General features: G+C 33.7%; 1 protein-coding gene across 3 annotated transcripts in view; it reads right to left on the bottom strand.

Moving 5' to 3' along the window:
* Positions 1-14,674, bottom strand: part of AKT3 (AKT serine/threonine kinase 3) — a 406,801-nt gene that overhangs the window by 322,521 nt on the left and 69,606 nt on the right. Inside the window, exon 2 of one of the 3 annotated variants that reach the window (XM_051993502.1) lies at positions 974-1,035. The exons of the other annotated variants lie outside the window; for them this stretch is intronic. The gene's annotated coding sequence lies outside the window, so the exon portion shown is untranslated. The remainder of the gene's footprint in view (positions 1-973; positions 1,036-14,674) is intronic. 3 annotated transcript variants of the gene reach the window in all.

Genomic DNA, 14,674 nt, shown 5'->3' with positions numbered 1-14,674 from the left:
TTCTTTGTTATAGGAGGGTTCAGTGAAATGGTGTGTGTGTGATCTCTATAAATGATTTGTGTGTGTGAAAGCATCAATAAATCTTATTTAAAGAACAAAGGAAAAAAATTATTTCCACCAATAAAGGAAGAGATGCTCAAACATGAAAAGTCTAGAAACCACTTTCTCTAAAAACTGATCTATTTTTTTAAAGTTGATTATAATTTAAACTATCACACACACACAAATTTAAAAATCCCAGAATTACAGGTTACACACACACACACACACACACACACACACAAGATCACATTTGATCTTCTCTTCTCTTTCAAAATATACTCATCACCATTATTATTGGGTACCTTTAAGTTTGTTTTTGTTTTTTTCATTGCTGCTAATTAATTAAAGTAAATCTACTTGCTTACAATTCATATTTTATTTTTTTCTCTTGTGGATCACAGAATTTGTTACTATTTTTATGATAATGTAACCTTGTGTCTTTGATTTCTCTAAATTTCTCTTTAGCATATGATACTTTAATCAGAATTTATGGGTCTTTTTGCCAAGGTACTAAAATTAAATATATCAAAATATGGAATTTGTATTTCCTTAAAAATAAAAAAATCTAAAATTCCCATTAAAATATGTACCTTAATTTTAATCTCACAATTTCTCATTCATTAATGTTATTTTATCACTATCATCAAACACATGAGTCTAACTCTAGTATTTAGTTGGTTCCCGGCCCCCTCCACCCACAATCACAAAATACAAATTTACAAGACACTATTAGTTCAAATGCTGCAACAGTTGAACCCTGTTCCTATGGCAGACTAGGATAAAAAGAATCAAGCCTTATACACTGTCTTTATGGCCCACACCAAGTCACCTAAAAGATAACCATATTCATTCTTCAATTTTTTTTTCTGTTACTATGAAGCAATGACTGCTTATTTTTTTCAATTCCCAGTCCAAATTCTCAGTCACTCACCCGCCCGCCATCTTATGAATCTTGTGCTTCCTCTCCTCCTGTAGGCTCCACCAAAGAGGTCTCTATAAAGTAAATGTGGAGACAATTATTGCCAAAAATAACAGAATATAGGATTCTTAATAGATCTAGAAAGGATAATTTTGGAAACCCTAATCTACTTGTTTGCTTAAAAAGCAAAATCTGAATTTAGAAATTAGAAATGTAGAGCAAAATTTCTTTGTTTCATTATATGAAAAGATGTTCAATTAATAGTAGAAAACTCAAAATATTTTTAAAGAATAAATTTAGAAGCTCTACAAACAGAATCTTAAATTCTCTTGGTTAATAAAGACTTAAAAGATGCTGCTGCTTTCCTGGACTATCTTCCTCACCAAAATCTATCTGATATGTAAGACACTGAAATGTATGTGGTTATGCTACACAAAAGCAGAAAAATTCTTGTTATGAAATAACTTTTGGATAGAAAAATAGACCATAATTCCAAATAATGTCATAGATCTTAGTAATAATAATAATAAAGCTAAATATCTGATAGTAAAGATGTTAAAAATAAGAATAATATCACCTGAGGAGGAAGGATAGACCTATAGATGAGGTAGGTCAAAAAGTACTTCAGAACTAATTATAAACCAATAATTGTTTTATTTTCTTTTCACTAACTGTTAAGCACAAATCCAAAAAAAAAAAAAAAATGGTAGGAAGAATATCAGTGTACCTCTTGCCTACTTTCACTCAAATCAATTGAAATTCATTTCATCACTACTTCTAACATCTTTGTTGTCCACCATTTCTTCCAACTTTTTTTTTTTTCCCGTTATGGGAAGGATAATTAGACTGGGACACGTTAGTGGATCCCCACAGGTTCAGATTAATACATTAGTCTGGTAGATGTTCCTTCTGAGAAACTGGATGGCCCCAAAACACATTAAATACACTAACATTTACCAGGTCTTTGCATTTTAACCACCACTTGTAATAAAATATAATACATCTAATAAAAATGATGATAACTCAATTATTCAGAATGGCAGCAGGAGTACTCTGAAGAATCCAGTTTTCTGAAATAGAATGTCTATTCTTTAAACATTGAAAGTAGTTTTATTACAGTTATACTTCAATGACTCATAAAAGCATGAAATGATTTTTTAAAAGTTCTTAAAGCTTATGTCAACAAAGGATAATTGGGGAACCTTTTTTTCTGCCAAAGGCCATTTGGATATTTATAACATTATTGCAGGTCACACAAAATTGTCAACTTATATATAACACAAGAAGTGGGATGTTGCTGTGTGCTCATTCCTTGGAGTTACCTTAGCAAATGATTTCATGCAGGGTGGATGTGATAAACTCTGGCAAGGCCTATCAAGCTAGAAAGACTTCAAATGTCTGTTCTCCAAGGACCAACGCAAATACGAGAAGGTTGGCCACCAGGTAAACACTCTTGGAGGGGGGTGGGGGGGTGGGAGGGGAGGAGAGGGCTGCAGCAATTCATAAAGAATCACAAAGAAGGAAGGAGCTGTAATAAACATTGGTAGCAGAAGTACCCACACCATGAAGTGCTGAAGGATCTTATATTTATTTGTATACTGTTTTTTTTTCCCCAAAGCACTTTAAATATTCTTTTCATTTGATATTTACAAAAAAAAAAAAAATTCTATCTCACAGTTAGGTATAATTATCCATACCTTATAAAGAGAGTAAAGATAAGAAAATCTCAAAGACTTGTCAAAACTTGATTTTCTGATTTCTAATCCAGTACCCATTAACTATTGCTAGAAAATCAATGTAAAATTATAATTCATATTTTCCCCTAAGGCACTGTAATAAATTGCCTTCTTAATGTCTTAAATTGATCACTATGATGAATAACTGACATCTCCGAAGTATTCATGACATCCTCATGTCATGCTACTATATTCTAACTTTATTCTCCAACAAGGCACTTAATTACCACATTGGGCCCCTGGTGCACCCCCTAGAACCACCAAGATGTTCTCTGTCAATCTTAGCACTATATCTGCCTTCACTGCATAAACAATAATTAAATCAACTTTATCATTCCTGGAGAGGATGTCAATCAATTACCCTAACTGCACTTATCATCCAAATGACTTGCTGACAAAAACACTCTTTTCTGGTTATTGTTGCCCATATGCATTGTCTTCCCCTATTAAAGTGTAAGCTTTCTGAGGACAGGGATTTTTAAAAAATATATATCCACACATAGTAAAGCTCTTTTCATTTTAATGGACAATCCTTTAACTTTTTAGTATTATTCAAAACATTTTCTTTTTTTTTTTCTAAATCAGTAGTCACTTCATCTTCTATGAGCATAAGCAGAAAAGAGCTCTGAGCTTACAAGCACAAAACTGAGGGTGGATTCCTATTTCCATCGATTAATCTTTCTGTGAGCCCGAATAAAACACTTGTTTCTCCTATTTTCCCGATTGTTTTGTTTTGGGAAAAGAATGATTTGGAAAATGCTAAAGTATGGTGACATCATTGTTATCTTAAAGTTATTTTAATCCATTCCTTTACTTTCAAATGCACCCTCTACACTGTACTATGCAGAAGTTATGATAGAGAGGGTTGGAAGAGTAATGTTATTCACAGAAATATGAGAAGAGGTAATCATCTAGAAGGTACTGCTGGTGATATGACTTACCTTGCACATGCTAGAATATATCTCTCTGCCTCAGGATGCTTTTTAAAATAATATATTTTTAAGGACAAGTCACATAAAAAAGTTATTTTAAAAAATACTTATTTCAAAAATATTTATTTAATGACTTAATTCAGGCACAACCATAAGAATCTTTCATCTTTGGTTGTTCTTTTACATTTTAGGATCCATCCCATTTTTAGTACTTAGAAATATATCTTTTAGTCAACTATCAAACGGATCTTCTTAAAGCACAAGTCATCTCTCTATATAATAAACTCCTGTGGCTCCTTCTTGCTTCTAGAAGTAAATATAAAACTTTCTGGTTGATTTTTAAAGACTTTCATAACTTGGTCTCTTCTTATTTTTTCTAGTCTTCCTTACTGTTCCTCACACATAAAACTCCCATCTCCCAACTCTGGCTTTTTTCATTAGTTATCTTCCATACCTAAAACTCTTCCTCTTCATTTTCACCTCTAGATTCTTGGCTTGCTTCAAGTTTCAGGTCAAACTTCACCTTCTATAAGAAAATTTTCTAATCCTGCAGTTAGTGCCTTTCCTCTGAAATTGTCTCCAATTTATGCTGTCTACATCGTTTGTACATAGTTGTTTACATGTCTCCCTGAGAGCAGGGACTATTTTTTTGTCAACAAGGTGGCTCAGTGGAAACAACTCAGGAAAACGAGTTCAAATTTGATCTCAGAACATTATGACACATGTAACTCTGGCCAAATCATTTAACCTCTGTCTTGGTTTCCTCATCTGTAAAATTTAAATAATAGCACCACCTAGCTCCAAAGGTTCTTGTGAAAAATCAAATGAAATAATATTTGTAAAACAATTTGGAAATCTTGAAGAGAAATATTAATGCTAACTAGCATTATCATCATCGCCATCATCATCTTCAAGTTGGTCGGTATCCCAAAGAGATTTTCAAAAAGGGAGGAAAAGAGGAAAAGGTCCTATTTGTTAAATATATATATATATACATGGTAGCTCTTTTTATGGTGGTGTTTGTTTGGAAATTGAAGGGATATACCTATCAAGTGGGGAATGGCTGAACAAACTCTGGTATATGATTGTGACAGAGTACCATTGTGCTATATTAAAAGACAAACAAGATGCTTTCAGGAAAACATGGGAAGACTTGTATGAATTAAAACAAAACAGGGAGGCAAATACACACAGTAAGAGCATTATTGTGTGATCATCTGTGAATGACAACTACTGTCAGCAATAAAGTGACCTGCAAAATAATTCCAAAAGGACTAATAATGGAAAATGTTATCCAGAATAAATAAACTTTGAATGCAGATGGAAGCATATTTTTTCAAGTTTGTTATTCTTGGATTTTTTTATCTATATTTTCATATAGAAATGTTTTTCATGACTGCACATGTATAAATCTATATCAAGTTGCTTACTTGTTGGAATCTTTACAAACTGCTAACTCATTAGAGTTGATCTAATCTTACAAGAAGATGTTTTGGGCCAGAACCTGAAACAAGGTACTAAATAGAACTAATTAGTACAATGCTTGTGTTTACACCTTTACTCATCGGAGTTCACAAGTATGCCAGCTTCACAAAGTAAATTTTGTACCTTTGTGAATTCACACCTCCCTTAAAGCTCTTAGGGCCAGAGAGCACTATGGGAGAAAACCCATAGTCCCATTCTCTCAGAAGATATAAGGCCAGTGAAGAGAAATCTATTCCAGAATATATTTTCCATTTGGTCGCAGAAGAGAGTTCAACTGGATTGGAGAGGAGCACTCTGGTGCAGATACAGAGCACTTTGAGAGATTTCAGCGGAATTACGCCAGAAGCCCTCTCTCCGAGGCAGAAGGAATATTTTCCACTTGGCTGGCTGATGCCGGAGAAAGAGTTTTCAGAGGAAGAAGCTACGAAGGCTCTCTCAGAGGCAAGACAGATTCAACTTGGTACTGGCTCTGGAGGCTGAAGAACGCAGAGGCAGAGGCTGAAGGACAAAACCTTTAGATTTGGAGACATTCGGAGGGAGCTCTTGGAACCAAGCAGAGAGATAGACCTCTAAGCTAACCGGGCTATATTAGAGACCAATAAAAGATCTGAACTTTTATCACCTGGCTGTGTTTTGAGAAGAACAAGAACTCCAACACTTACTGTTTTAGGGAGGGAAAAGGTAAAGAAGGAAGGGAAGAATATGGAAATCAAAATTTTTTTTAATTTTAAAATATTTTTGTTTACATATAATTTCAAAAAAAAAAATAATGTTAAAAAAAGAAAACCAATGTTGATCTAAAGCTTTTCCCCTTTACTTCTTTGTTTATATTTCAAAGGAACAATTAAAAAGGCATATTTCATTCTTCCATAAAGCATGATGGTTAACTAGAGGTATGCCTTGTTTTACATTGTACTTCCAAAGATATTGTGTTTTTACAAATCAAAGGTTTTTGGCAACTGTCAAGCAAATTTAGAAGCAGTTTTCCAACAGCATGTGACCAAATAGTGTTTCTCTGTCATTTTAATTCTCACAATATTTCAAAATTTTTCACTATTATTATATGTTATGGTGATCTGTGAACTTGGATGTTGCTACTGTCATTGTTTTGCAGCACTATAAACTGTACTCATATAAAATGGCAGACAATCAATAAATGTTGCATGTGTTCTGTTTACTTCACCAACTGAGTGTTCCTCTATCTTTATTCCTTTCCTTGAGCCTCCCTATTCCATACAGAGCCACAACAATATTGAAATAATGTCCCCTAATAATCCTCTAAGTGTTCAAATGAAAGTAATAAGGAACTGATGTGACAAACTTCATTTTGTCTTATTGTAAGAAACTGCCTCTGCCATCTAACCTTCAGCAATCACCACTCTGATCACTCAGCAGACATCAAAATCAAACCAAGATCCTCCAAAGCAAAGATTACAACTCACTGAAGGCTCAAATAATTATTTACACTTTTTTTTGCAATATTTTAAAATTGAGGCATGTATGTTTTTTAATTGCTTTATTTTCCTAGTTATATATGTAAATTAAATATATATTTCTTTATGAATCATGTTGGGAGAGAAAAATCAGAAAAAAAGGGAAAAAACACAAGGGAAAAAAAACAGAAGAAACAGGAAAAAAGTGAATATAGCCTATGATGATTTACATTTTTTATCTAAAGTTTATTGAGATTGCTTAAGACCAATGAAGCACTGAGAACCAAGTCTTTCATAGTTAATCATTGCACATTCTTGCTGTTATTGTGTACAATATATTCCTAGTTCTGCTTGTTTCCCTCTGCATCAGTTCATGTAAATCTTGCCAGGCCTTTCTAAAATCAGTTTGTTCAAGACTTTTATAGAGTAATATTCCATTACTTTCATATACCATAACTTATTCAATCATTCCTCAACTGATGGGCATCTACTCACTTTCCAATTCTTTGCTACCACAAAAAGCTGCTACAAACATTTTTGCACATTTGGGTCCTTTTCTCTCCTTTATGATTTCCTTGGCATACAGACTCAGTAATGGCACTGCTGGATATGCACAGTTTCATAGCCCTTTGGGCATAGTCCCAAATTGCTTTTCAGAATGACTGGATCATTTCACAACTCCACCAAAAATATATTAGTGGCCTAGTTTTCCCACATCTCCTCCAATATTTTTCATTATATTTTTCTGTCATCTTAGCCAATCTGAAAGGTGTAAAGTAGTAGTACTACAGAGATGTTTTAATTTGTTTTTCTCTATAATAATTAGTAAATCACTAATTTATTAGAGCATGTTTTCATGTAACTATATTTGGCTTCAATTTCATCATCTGAAAATTGTCTGCTCATGTCTTTCATGACCACTTTTCAATTGGGGAATGACTGGAATTCTTATAATTTTGACACAGTTCTTTATATATTTTAGAAATGGGGCCTTTTTCATCAACACTAGCTATAAATTTTTTCCCCAGCTTTGTAATCTTTTAATCTTGTTTGTGTAGATTTTGTTTGTGCAGAAACTTTTTAATTTAATGTAATCAACATTGTCCATTTTGCATTTCATAATGTTCTGTAGTTCTTCTTTGATCATAGATTCCTTTCTACGCCAAAGATCTGATAAGTAAACTATCCCTTGTTCTCCTGATTTTCTTATGGTTTCACCCTTTATACACAAATCATGTACCAATTTTGATCTTATTTTGATATGGGGTGTGAAATATAAGTCTATTCCGAGTTTCTGACATTATTTTCTAATTTTCCCAACAGCTTTTGTGAAATAGGGAGTTCTGATCCCAATCACTGGAGTTTAGCAAAGACCAAATTACTTATAGTCAATTATTGATTATTATGTCATTTGTATCTAACCTATTCCACTGATCCACAACTTTATTTCTTAACTAGTTTCAAATGGTATTAATGACTGCTATTTTATAATATAGTTTTAGGTCTAGTATTGCTAGGCCACTGACCTTTGTATTTTTTTTCATTAATCCCCTTGATATTCTTGACTTTTTGTTCTTCCTGGTGAATTGCTATTTTTTCCTAGCTCTATACAATAATGTTTTGGCAGTTTGATTGGTATGGAACTGAACAAGTAAACCAATTTAGGCAGAATTGTCATTTTGATTATATTAGTTTAGTCTACCTATAAGCAATTGATATTTTTCTAAATAATATATAAAATATAAAAGAAATATATAGTTTATCTCCTTATTGTCTATTCTAATTCCTTTAATTTCTTTTTCTTTTCTTATTGCTAAAGCCAACGTTCTAGTACAATATTGAATAATCAGCACCCATTCCTAATAAAAACACTAGTGAGCATAGGAATAAAGGAGTTTTCCTTAAAATAATAAACAACATCTATCTAAAACCATGAGCAAATATTATTTGTAACAGAGTGAAGATGGACACATTCCCAATAAGATCAGAAGTGAAACAAGGATGCCTTTATCACCATTATCATTCAATGCTGAGGTATATATGTTGATTTTTTTTAGACATAATACTATTACATACTTAACATCCTAAAGCACAGTATAAATATAACATGCATGTTACACAAATATGCATATGTATATATTTAGATGACCTAAGTATATATAATATAGCATAAATATTATTTTTATAAATACTGGGAAACAAAAAAGTTTGTTTGGCTTTATTGTGATGTTTACTTTATTACAATGGTTGGAATACAAATCTGCAGTATCTCTAAGTACACATTTATATGACTTTAAACATGTTTTCAATTTTTTTTTTTTGTCTGAGGCAATTGGGGTTAAGTGACTTACCCAAGATCACACAGCTAGGAAGTGTTAAGTGTCTGAGATCAAATCTGGTCTTTATTTTTAAATAAAATTCTCCAAAATGTATTTTGTAAGATTACCAAAGTTTCTTCCAAAGAGGCATAAAACTTTAAATAATAAGCAATAGAAATTAGATTGCAATTCTTTACAAATCCTTTGAGGGAACTATTTTTTTGAGTCTGCAAATATTTATATAATTACTGGTTCTCTAAAAATGAAACACTTGTTGACAACTAATGAAGAGTTGATATACTACTATGATAAGAAACATATTCATGCCAATATTCTCATTATAAATTACATCATTCAGAGATATACCACTGGAAAGCAAGATGAATTAGCCAAAGCAAAAGAAATTAAGAGATAGAAGCCTAAGTATTGTGTTAATGTCCACACAATATTAAATGAGTTTAAAAAAAAAAAAAAAAAAAAGGCCTCCAGCATGTTAAGTAGTATTTCTCTGGAAGATTTATAAGATACAGACAAGAGCTGCACAAAATGAGTTGGTAAAGATAGTTGTAATACTTTGGCTGATGAAATCATAGAACAATTAAAGTAAACAAAGAAGCATTATGGTCAAGTTCTAGCTCATTCTGGATCAAAATGTTCTTGAAGTTCTTTTAAGACCATGCTACTGAATTTTCTGATCCTGTTATTTGCTCTTGTATTTCAGTACCTTTAAAACCATATTTGTTCTAGGCTCTATATACCTACATACATCCCTTTAAATATTCTTCCTCATCACAACTGTGTCATTAAAAATTCATTCATTAAAATATTCTCCCTTAGGATATTAAAATATCCAGTTTCCCCAACAGAATCCTAAATCACAGGATCCTATCCCTTTCTTTCAATTCTTTAAAATATATTTCCCAATGTCCGCATATAACTGCATCTTGTAGAACAGAAGTATAATAAATAAGCATCAGCCAAGTCACTATTGCTCTATTGTATATTCCATTCTTTTCTCCGTGAAGACTTGCAAATTTCTCCATACTGTTAGAATATCTGCGTTCCCTATCTCAAGCAAAAAAAATTAGTAAAGTGAAAAATTGTTCTCCCCTTCCCTCCTAAACATTCTTGAGAATAGATGAAAGGAGAAGAATCATTTGTTCCAGTTTATTTCCCTCACTGAGGAGGAAAAGGGGGGGAAAAATTCTATCAATGGGTGGGGTAAAGAACAATCTGTGCCCCTTTGGCTCCATTTAGAAGCTTTGAGCCAAATGAATCAACATGTTTATCAGCTAATAAAGCTAAGCTTATTCTATAATTTTATGCACTTGTAAGGAAATCACAAGCTCTTTTTTTAAAAGTAGCATTACCAAACACTAAGCTATATTTTTAGCAAATTGGATTGAGTTTTCTTTACAAAGACTAAAATCTAGAACAAATCTCTCATCAGATCAAGATGTTTATTATCCAATTGCAAAATATTTAAGAAAATTTAAATTTCAAAGCATTATGATGTAAAGGTGAAGGACTATGTGACCTATTCTACCAACAAGTTTTTTTTTTTTAAAAAACATTTCCTGTACTAGGGAACTCTCACTGTCCTTGGATGAATAACGAAAAGTTATTTATGTAAGGTTATTCCTTTCTTTAAAAATTTTTTAAATAATATTTTATATTCTACATTCCTTCCTTTTAAAGCAGATTTAGTTCATTTAGTGATAGCTATATCCCAGAAGCAGCCTGAAAGTCAGAAAGATCTTGATTCAATTTCTACCTCTGAGTAGGATAGTTGGGCCAATCACTTAACCTAAATAACCCACATTACTCCAAAATCTATTTACCTATCTACATGTACATATTACACATAATTTCTCCATCTATATAAATAAAAGAAATTTCCACAATGGAAATTTCAAGCAGGGATATATTTTCAGATCCACATCCAAAAGAGAAACTGACACACTTTTTTCAAAAAGCCATTTTAAAAACTCTTATATCTTATACATACTGGTTATTTTTCAGTTTGAAGGTATCATGGTATCATTGTTGCTTTTTTCTTAGAGAAATATATAGAATGTTGAAATATTATATACACAGGGCATGCCAAAAAAAAAAAGTATTAATGCAGTTTTAAACTATTAAAGTTTATGCACAGTAAAAAAACAAACACCTTAAAATTGCATTAAGATTTTGGGAATAACTATATCACTTTAATAATGAAGAATTCTTTCTTTCTAAATCCTTAGAGAAGAGATGATTGGGGAGGAGTGTATAAAAGGAAGGAGGGGAGTAAAAATGAGGGAGGAGGGAGAAGAAGAGGAAAAGGAAGAGGGAAGAAGGGAGGGAGGAAGTGGGAAGGAAGGGGGAAGGAAGAGAGTACTTCAGAATCTTACAAGTTACTTTAAATTAAAAATAGGTCTCTGGCTGTTAACTTAAATTTCTAAAACGTGGCTTTATTTTAATTAGGAAAAAAGTATTTGACTCAATACAGCACTGACAGACTCTTAAGATGATTTCTAGCTGTACACTTTTTCTGCTAGCTATGATCAGAAGATCATTTAACCAAATTATTTCTGTTAAATATGCTTTTAAGGATATCTTGAAAGACATATATATAGATATAGATATAGATATATAGATATAGATATATAGATATAGATAGATAGTTCAAATGTTCCCTTATATATATAGTTCAAATGTTCCCTTGGTATCCTTGAGATATTTAGAGAAAGTAAGGAAGGTCTCCAGCAAAGTAAATGATAGTAAATGATATATATATATACATATTCCCAGATTACTACAAAGGCTCCTAGAAGATATCTGCGATCACTCAAAAGAGTTTGATTGGATCATTCACATAGGAAAGAAGTAAATGAAAATTTCTCATTGCCTAAAATTGCAATATACATTTGAAGAGACAATCTATAGGGCTTATCCCAGTAGTACTGGAGAAGCAGTACAAATGGAAAGTAAGTTAGGCTCAGAATTGAACAGAAGGAACCTAAGTAGTCTGGATTTCCTTCAAGAAATAGCAAAGTTCCTTTTAATGATCCTGAGCTTCATATGAAAGCAAAGGCTCCATCATTTTAATATCAATATCCTAATTGTTATTGTCCTATAAAACATGTACTACTGGTCTCTAAAGAACTAAAAACAAATAGCATATATAAAGCAATGAAGAGGTACAAGGCGGGTATGAAAAGGCTGCAACACATAACCAATAAGGAACAGAGGAAGAAGAAATGAGATATATCACACCATCAAGTAAATATATGATGAGAATAAAAGATATATACATTATATGGTAGAGACAAAGGATAATGGGGAGATAGTTCAAATGTTCCCTTGGTATCCTTAAGATATTTAGAGAAAGTAAGGAAGGTCTCCAGCAAAGTAAATGATAGTAGATAGCAAGGTGTAGAGTGAATAGCAATGAGTCTGAAGTCAGAATGATCTAAGGTCAAAGCCAGGACCAGATATTTACTAGCTGTATAATCCCCAGAAAATCACTTAACTTGTTTCTTCAACTGTAAAAAAGGGATAATAGCAATACCTCACTTCCAGGTGGTTATGAAAATGAAATTAGATAATATTTTTAAAGTACTTAGCAGAATACCTGGTACACAGTAAGTACTAAAACAAATCCTTCTTTGCTACCTTCTTCCTTCCCTCCCTTCCTTCAACTATGATAAAGTTATAAGACACAGACACGAAATATACAAGATAGGTAGTATGGGTAGATTTCAAAGTCTGCACCAAAACAGGAAACTTCCAAATTTGATCAGTTCACAGACCTATCTGAGTATCTGATATTGGGGGAAAAAAAATGTTAGATGAAATAAGATACTGCTCAAAAGAGGTGAAGAATGGTAGGTCACAGAACAAGGAAAACAGAAAACTCTTTGAAGATGAAAACATTCAATTCTATTTTGCTTCTGATTTCTCAAAAGGATGATATCTAGAAAAAGACAAAAAGAATTCTTTCCCATTATGAATAAATGAATAAAAAATATATAGACAGAATAAATTCTTACCTGGGTGCCCATGATAACTCTAAACATCAGGACCATTTGAATTATATCACAAGGAGTTGAAAAAAACTAAAAGAAATGATTGCCAGAGATCAAAGATTATGGAAAACCATTGGCTTGGTTTTCAAAATGAAGAGAATGTAGCCTGCCAAAAATACACTAGTAAGCTTACCTTAAATTTCAAACAAAATTCTATAATGTATAATTAAGAGATGATTCATCTAACAAAAGAAATAGTGAACATGAGATTTTGATGGCAGCCATCACAGATAAGTCAGGCCAGGACAGACCAGATGAATCTTGAGGCCTTTTGTTGTTAAGGTTACTAAATCAATAAATCAAGTAGAGTGTCTTAAACATAATGCACATATACACACACACATTGAATTGGAAGAAAAATAACATTTTTCTACGAGTGAGAGTTCAGTGGACAACCAGATTCATCTTCATCTCACACCACTGTGGTAGGTGGCTGGGCTCCTGCACTCCCCCAACTGAGACCAAGCTGGTCTGAAAGACTCACCAGAAAGCTAGCCGAGCCCCAAGAGAAGGAAACAAGAGATTCATTCCATCTCTGTGCTGGTTGGAGGCTGAAGAAAGCAGAGGCAGAGGCTAACGGACAGGACCTTTGGATTTGGAGATATTTGGAGGGCCCTAAGCTAAACCGGTTGTGTTTTGAGAAGAACAAGAACTCCAACATTTGAACTCCCAACATTTGGTGCCCAGCGTGGGAACCAAGGACCCTACTTTCACTGAAGAAGTCTCCAGTGACCAGGAACTTAGTGAGTACAACCTTTTTTGGCTGAAATGGGAGAGATCCTAGGTAAAGATTCTCCAATCCCCTACCCCAACCCCACAAACCCCAGCCCCACCCAGGAGTGGTGCTATGGAAAGCCTGCTTAAGCTGATAGAAGATCAAGGGCTACTTGTAACTTGGGGACAGGCAGCTAGACTTCTGGCTACATTAAAACGCACCTCCCTTTTGGTTCTTAAGAGGAAGAGCAAATCTCTCTAAATAACTGGGCATTGGTTGGTCAACAGATCTCCGCATATAACAATGAAAACGGTCCTCATTCAGTTTCCATTGAAGTATTCTATTTATACAATACGATACAGTTGGCCTTAAAATACCATATTAGTTCTAGGAGAAAAGGAAAAAACTCTAGGAATAGCCAAAGGGGGGAAGCCTGAGATAAAGGAGGAAGACAAAGAACAGATTAATGGCCATATACCCACAGGGCAGGGAGACTTAAGTGAGGCTCAAGGGCAGGGTGAATCTGAGGCAGTCTCAGCCCCACCTGAGGAGCAGGTAATTGACTCTCCTCCATCAACTCCACCCTCCGGGATGGAGGGAGGAGGGGTAGTGGGGAGGGGGGGGGGGGAGAGGAGTGACAGCACCAGCACCTCCCCCCCCTCCCCCCCCCGCAGCATCCAGCACCTCCTCCCCAGCATCCAGCATCTCCCCCCCCCCCCCAGCATCCAGCTACTCCTATGAGTAGATTGCAAAAGGGACTAATTAAGGCCAAAGAAGGGAAAAATGTATCAGAATTTCAACACCACATTTTTCCTGTAATTCAACAGTTTAATTCTTCAGGTCAAGAAAGTAGAAGATACTCACCTTTTGATATAGATATCCTCAAAGACCTGAAAAAAGCTTGCACTCTTTATGGGGCTACATCAGCTTATGTTAAGATGCTATTACAAAATTTGTCTTTTGAACTCTTGACCCCTAATGACTGGAAATCTATAGCAAAGATATGCCTAGAACCTGGACAAAA

Source organism: Antechinus flavipes, chromosome 4 (genome assembly GCF_016432865.1).
Source record: "Antechinus flavipes isolate AdamAnt ecotype Samford, QLD, Australia chromosome 4, AdamAnt_v2, whole genome shotgun sequence".
NCBI classification, from domain to species: Eukaryota; Metazoa; Chordata; class Mammalia; order Dasyuromorphia; family Dasyuridae; genus Antechinus; species Antechinus flavipes.
Note: the sequence above shows the minus strand (reverse complement) of the source record. Positions and strands in the feature narration are given on the sequence as shown.